This window comes from Ictalurus punctatus, chromosome 18 (genome assembly GCF_001660625.3).
Source record: "Ictalurus punctatus breed USDA103 chromosome 18, Coco_2.0, whole genome shotgun sequence".
Classification (NCBI taxonomy): domain Eukaryota; kingdom Metazoa; phylum Chordata; class Actinopteri; order Siluriformes; family Ictaluridae; genus Ictalurus; species Ictalurus punctatus.
Genome location: NC_030433.2, coordinates 16,290,862 through 16,302,959, shown reverse-complemented (window position 1 = coordinate 16,302,959; position 12,098 = coordinate 16,290,862). Strand labels below are relative to the sequence as shown.

Sequence of the window (12,098 nt, the reverse complement as noted above, 5' to 3'; positions counted from 1 at the left end):
ATTATAATTATAGTATTAGTTTAAGAAGAATTCAGTGGCAGACTGACGCATGACTTTGAAGAAAAGAAGGCAAATGAGAAGCAAGAAAGCTGTTTTTGTCACTGGGGCCGCAAGTAATATTTTGCTAATCTTTTTTATTGTATTTTATTAGTTGATTATTTAGAGAGATTACAATGACTCATTGGTTAGCACATTTGCTAACCGGGGGTTGGGGGTTGAAATCCCGCCTCCACCCTGTGTGCACGGAGTTTGTGTGTTCTCCCCGTGCTTGGGGGTTTCCTCCAGGTCTTCCAGTTTCCTCCCCAGGTCACTAATATTTATGAGACAAACTAGCTTTTACTGGTATTGCATTTCAAGCACTGATTTGTTCAGCTCCACTATATGAACTCAAAATAAGGCAAAATTAATACCCCTTGGCTGTCTCACTAACTGAAACACTCCAGTCATATTGTTGGCAGTGTAGGCACAAGACGAATCATTTTCAGTGTATGGAATCGACTTCAAAGCTTTAGACTTAGCTCACAGATCTCAAATCAAAGTGCCTGGAATCAGTGAATCGAGTCTCTATCATCAACTTCAACGTGAAGCAAAAACAGGATGACACACAAGATATATTTAAGCAATATTGCACAAGCAGGAGTGTTGTACTGAATATCAGCCTCAGATTAGTGCCGTGGGTAATCAGTGCTGTGCTGAAATTCAGTACAACAGCATGGCTGCGAGTGTGATCTTGGTTTTAAACAGAATTTCTATAAACAATAAATTAATACATAGAGTAAATGACATTTCAGACACAATGAGGCCAAATCTTTTGTTTATTTTTGCCCAGTCAACATATATTGTTCAAAAAGAATTGTGTCGCCATGTCAACGGACAGACTGACTGACAGCTTGTAGTAAGTGTAGTAACAGTTTTAGCGTAAATGAACTATTGCTAGAATTGGAATTTTAAGTAGCAAATACTTAGAGAGAGCGTTTCCGTTATTGGTTTTAGACCATTCAAAATAATTTTTTTTAAAAATGTCCAATAAAATCAAAAACTGTCCGACACAACGTCCAGTAAAAATATTAACACAAAGCAGACATTAGACAAAGTATGATCATGGTTTCACACCTAAATAAGTTCTCTGTCTGCGCAAATACTTTTTCCCCCACATGTTTCTGCTGTAATGTTTACTCTGATTTGCTCGCATTAAAACAGCCTTGTGTAGCCACCTTCAGGAGGAGAAGGTCACCAGGCTGATGTGCTGATGTGTCTCAAGCTGAAGAGAAACACTGGACACATTCAATTCCACTTCGGAAGCAGAGCGCTTCTTTGCCATGAAAAAAATCACAGAAATTAGACATAAAAAATAAGGGGAACAAATTAGCGTGGGAAATTACGATTTTCGGTATTTTAATATTTCTTTGTAAACAAAAATGTATGTGGCAAACTGCAGTTTAACGCTTTCCTGGGCCTGTTTTGTTGTGAATGTCAGTTTTATTAGATGCTAATTCCACGACTGACATTTGTTATTTTAATTAGTGTGGAAAAGAAAATGTAATAAATAAACTTTTATCTTTCATTTCACTTGATTGTTACTATTACATCACTAACACGTCTGGGTTGGGAATGAGGAGGCGGAAGGCAGGCCAAGGACAACTCAAAAGGCCTTTCTATTTTCTATTTCTACTTTCGCTTTTCATTCAACCACACACATGCGTGCGTACACATGTCTTTGTGCTTGTCGTCTCTCGCTTGCTCGCTCATTACAGTAGACACTGAAAGCACCATCAGACACACACAATTAAACTTGGGTTAATCCAACATAGGTGAGAATCACTTCACCTGCCGAGTTGACCCACCTCCTCTCCATCCACAGCTGACTCTCGGCCACGCCCCCTACGCCACAATCACATATACTATGCATAGTCCAAAACATTACAGTGCAAAATAAACACCAAAATGAGATGACCAGTCTAGTTTGTCCAGTAAACTTGATCATTCCCAGAAACGTTGGCCAGCACCAAAATGTCTTAGAAACTCAGATTATATATAATTTCATTATGCGTGTAAGAAAATTAATTAATGACTGTTTACATGCACATCAAATTCGGTTTAAGGTCTATATTAGGGTTGCAGCTATATTCCGAATATGATTTTTTATGTGTGTACAGGAGTCAGAATATTCCTGTATACATGGCTGTTGTAAGTACGCCTAAAATGCCATTCCTAACTACTTAGCCTAAAGTTAAGCATCTGTTAGCACCCACAATTCCTTGCAGACAGAGCACGTGCATATATCGCCTTTCAGTAGACATTCTCAATAAGGTGTTTACATGGAACAATTTCCTGATTAAAACAAGCATATTCCAGGGGTGTGAATCAGAATGAGGGGAATCAGAACATTGTCGTAATCTGAATAGGGTAATCGGATTACGGTGTTTACATGACTTGACGCTAATTAGAATATCGCCAAATTCCAATTAATATCAGAATATTGATGTGCATGTAAACGTAGTCAATGTAGCATTTGAAAAAATTGTTTAACTGCTTATCAGGTTTAAATAGCCTGGCTACTCGCTGCTCATCACTGCATAACGCACATGTTTCATGGCACGACTTGTGCCCTGATATGAGCAAACCTTTGTCTCGAAGACTAATCATTTATTAAAGACCAAGTTCATTTTCAACCCATCCAGTTGAACTTAATTTTTAAACCACATGACCCTCAAATAATTTTACCCTAAAGAAAAATGCCGTCTCATTTTTAACCGTGGAGCAGCTCATTTTATTGACTTTTACTAAGCACCTCAAAACTTCTCTTATTCCGCTCTCTTTCTCAAATGGGTATACATGGGCTTAGAATTTGATTTAAATCTCCTGGGGCCTCATTAATCAAATCTGTGGCTGAACTTAGTGTACAGACTTTTTATTGCAAAGCGTGGGATGCATCAAAACAAATGCTTGCTTAGATTTGTGTGTCTACTTATGCAAAGATTTGACTGTGCAAACGCAAAGCACCTAATGATGAAAAAAAAAAAAAAGCCAGGGTAATGTGTGAAGTGTAATCATAGGCTGGACTGCTAATAAACAAATTAGCCTAGTAAAATACGTAGTGTTCAACACGAGTATGTTTGTGGGTACGCTGAAATCTGTAAAAGGCTAAGAGAGTCAGCGCATTAATGAAGGCAGCATGGCTGATTGCGCTTTGTTGGAGGATGTTGAGCAGCTTCCAATTCAAAGAGAGCATGTTTTCGGAGTCCGGACCCATTTTGTTTTAGCTGAATGCTCAGAATGGCTTATAAGGAGTTAAGCATTTTGTGCCATAAATTCGTGCCATCAGCTGGAACCCAAGTAAAGGGAAACAAGGCACACCACTCAAATACCTTTCAACCATATGATTTTTTTTTGGCTACGGGCACATTTCAGAGTGATGCAGTAGATATTTCCCAACCATCACTGAGCACGATTAAACCCGCAGTGTAAAATGCCATAATTTGGCTTGGCCCAGTCTTCACCCAGTTACCCTACACCAGTGTGCAACATGCACATGTGAAACAGGACTTCCACACAATCGCTGGTGTTACTTATGTCACTAGCTTGTGTGTATTCTTGCTGCAGATAAAGTGCAATCAGAAAGTCATATTTTAGTTATATCAATGACTTGTGACTTTTTTTTTTTTTTTTTAAATGTTCATTAAAAAAAGTTATTCAAAATGACATCAAACTAATTTCTCCTTCGCACTACTTAAATGTCAGAATTATTTTTGTTGGGTACCACTAGACACAAAGTCAAGATACCATATATGAGTAATTGTGGGTGTGTCTGTATTTAAGTTAGTAGTGACATGTTGGCAAACAGCAGCTGCAGATGATTGATGAATCCCAATATTATTTTCTTACAAACAAATTTTAAAGCTGTTCTACACATTGTTCATAAATGACAACCCTGTTGTTTTATTTATAGTGGTTTCCTGCCCAGCACTACATCATATACACACACGGGGTGTAGAAAAGAAATCTAAACACATTAAAAAGTACTTTGAAATATTTGAATCACACTTTCAAAGGCAGCTAAAGAACAGCATCATATTATGGAGAACACCAATTAGCATTATGTTGGAAATGCAGACATCCAAGTCCATCATTTCTCAGAGATCTGAAGGCTTTGAAGAATGAGCCAGTATCCAATTACACACAGTTCAGGACTTGCAGTATTACATGGAGGGGAAAACAAACAAACAAAAAAAAAACCTTCATCTCTTCCAAAAACAAAGTGGCCCTATTCCTTATCAGGTACTGTGATAGTGTTAATGTTACTTTGTCTATCCAGTGTAGATATTATATTATAAGAGTGAAAGTTTTGGATCTCAAAGCCACTGTAAAATATGTATTAACGTGACAGGCTTTTAAACAACATAAACTTTACACTTAAGCCTTTGTTCCATCCATGTAATGCCTTAAAATTTGGCTATTATGTTGCTTAGTAACCAAAACTTACTTTTAACCACTTTACATGACAAGACTGTTTGTTGTTGTGAATATTATTAATAATAATTTAAATAATTTAATGAACACGTTTTATAGGTACTATGCAATGCCCCAACTTATTGCTTTAAGTGGCCTTACATGTTCTTCATCAACAGAGAATGCCCCAGCTGGCTTTACAGACATCTCAGCCTGGTTGAAGGATCAGCACATCTAATTTCACTTTTTCAGAGCTTCTTGTCATCTTCGAAAATCCCTCAATCCATCACATTACCATCAAGCCTGGCTTGTCCTGACTTTCATCACCATCAAGGTGAGTCACAATCCTACTACCGTGCAGAGTTACCATGTATAATATTGGGATATATACACCATGCTTGGCAGAACACAAGTCGTTCGTTATCTCGTGGCTTAACTACTGAAACTATCTGCTATAAGTATATACTTAAGGAATTGCAGATGATCCGAAACACATCATCATGTCAAGTCTTCAATAAATTAATATAAGTACATTAGGGCTGCACAATTAATCGAATATCGATCGAACATGATCGACTGCGATATTGACGTTTAAAGTTCGCCCTCCGCTCATGTTTTCTCCACTCAAATCAAGCGCTTCCTAAACTTACAGCCAATCACCATAGAGCGGCGAAGGGATGACGTTAATTTGTAGCGCCAAAACCCGGAAACAGAGTTGCCAGTTTCTCTGTGAGCTCCAGTGCTTGCGCGAGGGCAAATCATGACACTAGCACGATGCTAAATGGCTCTACAGAGGTTGTCGGACATTAAACCTAATCACGCCGAACGGGAAAAAACCTTTGCAGATAAACTCAGGGTTCTACAGTGCAACCATTTCACTCGCATTTGCTTCTGAAGTACTTCGGGCGACTGAGAGTAAATATTGCACACCGGTGTGAGTGGCCTGTTCGGAGTTGTATAATACAATTGGAATAAAAACTACATGAAGTCCAAAATGCATCTACAAATATAGATTAAAAAATAGATATTATAATACCTTCATAAAATATAAATAAAATGAAATAAATGTTTAGTCACTATGGGTTGCATTTAATATCAATTTGACATTAAGCTTAGTTCTCTATTTCCTCAGAAGGCTGTTAGCCTTTTTCCTAATATGGATCATGCTTGTGTTAATCTACTTTTAATTAGGACTCTTTATTGTTTAAGATATTTAAAAATAAATATTTAATGCTTCTTTATTTATCAATTAACCAACAGTATCTCATTGCTATTATTTTAATTCAATTAACAGTGACCATGAGCAGAGAGCTTACATTTAACTGTTTGATAGACCTCCTGGATCGGTTTCGTTCGAAAAAATTCTGATTGGTGCATCCCTAATGAACACCATTAAACTAAAGCGCTTTTCATCTGATGGGTAAATGAACTCACCCAATCACATATGAGATTATTCAGATATATTCACAATATACACAAAGCGGTTCGAGAACTGACTCCACTCCACAACCATGACAGCGGAAAATGTCTAATAGAGTAGCTTTAAATACATTTAAGAGGAGCAGACTTAAAGACTGAACATTGATGTTTATTGTATTTGTTTACAAGGTGGAACAGGTTAACGCTTGTTTTTTGCATACAGTCTGTAAAATTAACTGAAAATATTAAATTTAGTTTATCAGAAGGCAAATTAATTTGTCATGGCTCACACTATGTTCCTAATTTCTGTCATAATTGTCCAGGTCAAGTTTTCTCATGCCCACTTGTGTGTTATATTGTGGCACATTAATATTATTAATTAATAAATCTCTAAAAAATAAATAATAAAATAAAAAAACTTCAACTGTGCTCCTAAATTTTTGTAATTAGGTTCACAAGTGCTCCTAAAAGAAATTGTCTTGCATCTCTCCTCCTGTAAACACTGTTATTGCCTTTTCTGCATTTGCCTGAATGGTTTTTATTTGGTTGCATATTATTATATTTGATCACATATTTTCATTTGATTGATGGCATTTTTATGTTTACTTATCCTATGTTTTGGGTACAATTTTATTTATATTTTGCTTCTACGAGATGATGCACTTTAAGGCTCAGTCTAATTTGATGCAAAGATTTGTACATTAGCAGGAATGTAGCACAACATGGAGGTGAAAGCAACGGTCTGTTTATTTAAATGTGAAAGTGCGATAAAAATGTTGTCCCTAAAATAATCGTGATAAATAATCGAGATATCAATATTGATCAAAATAATCATGATTATCATTTTGGCCATAATCGTGCAGTCCTAAAGTACATGCAGTAGTACTCTTCCTCTCATTCCACTAGCTCCTTATAGATGCTCACCTCAAGTTCAAGTCCACAATATTTACTGCATTTGAGTCATTTGTCTAGACCTATGTTTCATTCCTATCATTAAGGTCAATGATTAAACAGCTCCAGGTAATTCCAACACCTTGTGGTATTAAGACTAAAACTACAGTCAAACTGTCAGAACAACTTCATATGATTTGTTCAACTACCATATGAAATGTTCATAGGTATGTTTTTTCTCACATTTTTAACATGAACAATGGTACTTGCGTTTTACTTTAACCACTCTATTATTATTATTATTATTATTATTATTATTATTATTATAATAAAGTCTACGTTTTGGCAATAGGTAAATCGAGACACTTGACACTTGCTTGCTATTACTCAGAGAAGTACAGACATTATTCAGGTCCATGTGCCTCGATCATGGATGTAGTATTTGCCGTTTATGCCGGATCATGTTACTGATTGTCTGATGATCGTGAAACGTCACTCTGTGCAACTTTAGTTTTAAATTAAAGTTGTACTCAAAAGTTTGGGCACACCTGACTTGTTGCTTTTTTAAGTGAAAAAGAAGGAAGAAAAAAAAAGAAAAAAAAAGGAAACAACCTCTGCAGCAAACTATTTTAAACAACTCTACGCCAACTGCATCAATCGGGTTGCCTCCACCACCAGCAAGTCTAGTACTTCTTGTTACTAATTTAAATGCTGGAGCTAACCATAAATACACTTCAAATGGGAAGGAAGCTATTGAAGAAATACTATTTCAGACAATTGACCTTGATCCTGGTTCTAATCTAAAATCGAATCAGTTCAATTGCCGGTTACAATGGTAATTCCATATAAATTCGATAAACGTTGAACCACATGTTCTTGAAATATCAAGATATCAGACAGACAGATGGACGGCAACAAGAATACATAATGTCACCGTCCCACTCAATGGTGGAGGAATTTAAAAATAAAAAATAAAAAAGGCAAATGTTAATGCACAAACAGCAATTATGTTCTTTGCTTCGACCCCCATCCACTTTAAAAGTCTCAGAACTTAATTAACTCATAATGCCTTAATTAACTAATTAGGACTTGTAGGCAGGGAAAAAATTCCAGCGCATATTAAATTCTCTCTCAAACCTTGTGGTAACACTAAGTAACCATGGGCTCCTCTAAACAGCTGACTGTGGATCTGAAAATGAAGCTATTTGATGTCTACAAAGAAGAGAAAGGCTACAAAAAGAGATCAAAGCAGTTTGAGCTCACAATTTCCACTGACTGAAATTTCATTAAGAAATGCCAGTTAAGGGGAAGTCTGAAAACCAAGGCAAGATCTGGAAGACCAGGAAACTCTCCGATAGAAATGCCTGTATGCTGGGCAGAAAGGCAAAGCAAAGCCCCCTAAGGACCTGCAGGATGATTTAGCTGACACAGGAGTGATGGTGCACCGTTTTACTGTGCAGCACTGATTGTACAAACGTGATCTGCATGGAAGAGTCATCAGAAGGAAACCTTACCTGCAATCTTAAAAGTCAATGCATAATGCAAGCAAAACAACATCTAGATAAGCCAGAAGCATTTTTTTTTTTGGGGGGGGGGGTAAAAAGTGCTGTGGACTGCAAAAAGAAGCAGAATTTGATGAAAAGAGCACTTTTGTGTGTGGATCTATTAAACGCTGGGGTTGTGTGGCAGCCAGTGTCACAGGAACATTGCAAGGATAGATGAAAGAATGTATTGTAGTAAATGTCAGCAAATTTTAGAAGCAAATGGGAGTCGGTCTTTTCAGAGACGGAAGTTGAAAATAGGCTGGCTTCTACAACAGGACAATGATCCAAAATATACCTCAAAATCCACCATGAAATGCTTCAAGAAATGGATGAACATGTCGATAAAATGTTCTCAGAGTCACATTGTAACTCTAAATAGAGAGGCAAGTCTCTAACCAACTCACCACAAAGATTAAAGAGGTGACAAATTAGCCATCAAACTAAATGCAAAACAACTGCCCTTCTTCTGGGCTATAAACATTCAAATAAATAAAGTTTTCTTCACAATGGGGGGGAAAAAAAAACAAACAAAAAAAAACAACCATTAAAACAACCATGATCTTCATTCTAGGCTGGACATTGATAATGCCAGATGAGCATTTTAGCCATTTCATTAATCCACATCTCCAACAGGCAGTCTGCTTAAGGGCATTACAGCATGGCTTATTTATATACACAATCAACAGCTTTGACTTTGACACAAAAAAAGGTTATGCCGATGAGTGTGCTTTCGACATAAGCCAATGCTTAGAAGAGCAGAGTAACTCAAAAACCAGTGAAGAAAAGCAGAAGCAATATCAAGTGCCACTGGCAGAAAAAAAAGAATGGTAGAAACAGACCAAGTTGTGCCACCTTACATTACATTCTTACAGTACTAACAGCTTTGAAAGGATTTCCATTTTCAACTTTCACCTGAAGCTATGTAAAATGTCATGGATCTAATTGGGCTGCCTTGAATTACGTGCTCCACAAGTTTCGACTAAACGCCTCACGTACATCATGATAACAAAAGCAGACACTAATTAGAGTACAATGGTACCGCGTATCAGATGAGGTTAAAATTAGGACAACTGCATCGACTTGAGTTTGAATCAGACACATAAAACACATACAGCCTGTGCCTGCTGACCACTTTAGTAAGAAAGTCAAGGCAACTTTACACAGCATGATTAAACTGACAATTCACCTAAACCTGAATGCTCAACAAAGTGCTTTGGCAGCTTTTCACAGGAAATCTTGAGTTCTGCCATGAAACAATTAGCGCACTTTGAAAAGTGTTGCCTCCATTAAAGCACTACTTATTCTTAATTAGTTTCAGGACACAAAGGCACACCGTGTGCTGTTAAATAGGAGGGGGCATAATTTCCATATGACTGAGCCAAGACAAATCATCAGAGAGCAGACGTTATATAATATGCAAGTAATAAAAACAGTGGGCGGTGCTGTTTGGGAAAATGGGTTGGGATGTGGTGGAGGAGGCGTGGCCGCCGGGCTGATGGGTTGCGGTGGAGGAGGCGTGGCCGCCGGGCTGATGGGTTGCGGTGGAGGAGGCGTGGCCGCCGGGCTGATGGGTTGCGGTGGAGGAGGAAGTTTTGCTGCCATAAAGCTTTTGAATAATAAACATAAGTGAAAAGCTACAAAGTATACAATATCACCAAACATTTGCTTCCACAGAATACAGCTTAAACTGCCAATACAGAACTCAAAAAACATGCATCAAAATTCAAGTTTGGTCATCATGTTTATGGATTTGCAGTGCAGACTGGCAGTGCCAGAAAATGTTTATAAATGCATGAAAATGGAGTAGATATGCAGAGCAAATTGGCAGATAGGATAGCGACACTTACAGACTGGGTAATGACACAGTGGACAAGGATCAGCTAAAGACGCTGACATAGATCGGGTAATGACACAGTGAGCACGGCTAGCATAATGACACAGGACACAGATCAGGTAATGACAAGGGGCGCAGAATAAAGACGTACAGTGCATCACCTAAACAACAAAGATACCTTTACTAACAGAGGCTACAATAAGACATAAATTAACTGGATCATTGTACTGCTGTCATTACAGTAGTAGGAGTAGTCGTACTTTCTTTTATACAAACCATTAAATGAACTTCTATCCCTACACATTCCTGTCTAAGGAAGCTTATCGTCCTGCATAGTTACAGTCACTATGAGGACTATTAAAAGCAGGCACAGATAATCAGGCTAAAACTAAAACAGCCATGAAATATTAATTTTCTCTGTTGGTCAGTGAAGTGTGCTTTGGCTTTACAGGTCTTTATAAATGTAGTACACTTATGAATGATGAATGCTGTTTTAGGGATAAATAAACGGATTAATCAGAGGAATGCTGCCAAACAATGCTTTACAATGGTACATACAAATCTGGAGAGAAAATCCCGTCTGGGAGACAAATTTAGAAATTAGGGCTGTGTAATTAATCACTTATGAATCCAAATTACAATTTAGTGTCAAAAATTATTTTAAGAGATTCAACAAATTGAAATATTTGAGAAACATGTTTATTAACCACACTTAGATAACCGTTTTTTTTTACAAAGACGCACTCCCACACTGAAAATGTACCATCCACTTCCCCCCCCAAACTATGTTTATGCTGACAGTGGGTCTCATTTATCAGTCTTTTAGTAAAGTTATGTGTAAATGCTAGCATAAACCAAACTGTGCTAAAAGTTTTCGCTGGATTTTTAAAAGTTTCGGCAATGCAGATTTACTGTGTACACGTGCGTGTATGTTGATGAATGCCAACGTGTTCTTGATAGAGGTTCAAAAAGCAGTTCTATAAGTCGCTCTGCATAAGGGCGTCTGCTAAATGCTGTAAACATATATAAGCAATTTAAACTTGACAGTATATCCCGCATATAAAAGTGCAGTAATCCATGCAATTTATACGATCTGAGCTCAATCAAGTCAGGGTTTACATTAGTCTTCCTGTGCATAAATTTACATACCTTCAGGAGCAGGAGACAACCCTTTTTCCAAATTTACGGGATTTTCATGAATACCAAATTTCTTGTGTAAACACTTGTAGGAACGATTTATGCATAAATCCATTCCTATACAGCTTGATAAATGAGGCCCAAAGTTAGAAATGTGCCATTATTCAAATACTGAAATTCTCCCAGTATTCGCGTATTCATTTTGCACCATGTCTACGTTAATTCAGCAAGTACATTAAAAAGGAAAGCCGTCTCGGGTAATATTTTGTTGTGGAGAGCTGTGCAAGCTAAAAAGGTGCACATCAGATCTATGACACACAAAAAAAAAGAAGGAGTGCACACAATTAATTTCTAATAATGCTCAGTATAATGCCATAAAGACTTAAACTACAATAGACACAAATCAGGTACCTCAAGCTTGCAGATTAAAGTCCATTTAACAGCAGACACAACACGGCGCTCTTACCGACTGTTGCTTTCATGTCATTTGGTTTCATAAAAAAAATGGACATGCAAATAGTATCCGTATTGACCCTATTATATTAATCGTGCATTGCCACTGTGATCACATGAAGGTGATTAATCCGACAGGATTTTTCACTCCTACATTGTGCGGTGCGTGAAGTCATTATTCTGAAGGTAAAGACTATTATTGTGATCCATTATTGCATTGTTTTAACACTAAACAGAACATCCTCCAGAAACATCACAATCTTAGTTCACTTCTGAGCGAATTTGTTGCATCCTGAACGTGTTATGAAAAAATGAAGACACTATAAAGTTTGAGCTCGAGAAATGAAGAAGCCATCAACTTTGAGATGGAG

The 12,098-nt window shown here is 37.3% G+C and overlaps 1 protein-coding gene and 1 long non-coding RNA gene across 5 annotated transcripts in view; one reads left to right on the top strand and one right to left on the bottom strand.

Moving 5' to 3' along the window:
- Window positions 1–12,098, bottom strand: part of arhgap32b (Rho GTPase activating protein 32b) — a 127,116-nt gene that overhangs the window by 82,100 nt on the left and 32,918 nt on the right. The gene's annotated exons all lie outside the window — the stretch shown is intronic.
- Window positions 1–12,098, top strand: part of LOC128635327 (uncharacterized) — a 77,319-nt gene that overhangs the window by 41,550 nt on the left and 23,671 nt on the right. Inside the window, exon 2 of the long non-coding RNA XR_008398275.1 lies at window positions 4,629–4,783. This is a non-coding gene — a long non-coding RNA (uncharacterized LOC128635327). The remainder of the gene's footprint in view (window positions 1–4,628; window positions 4,784–12,098) is intronic.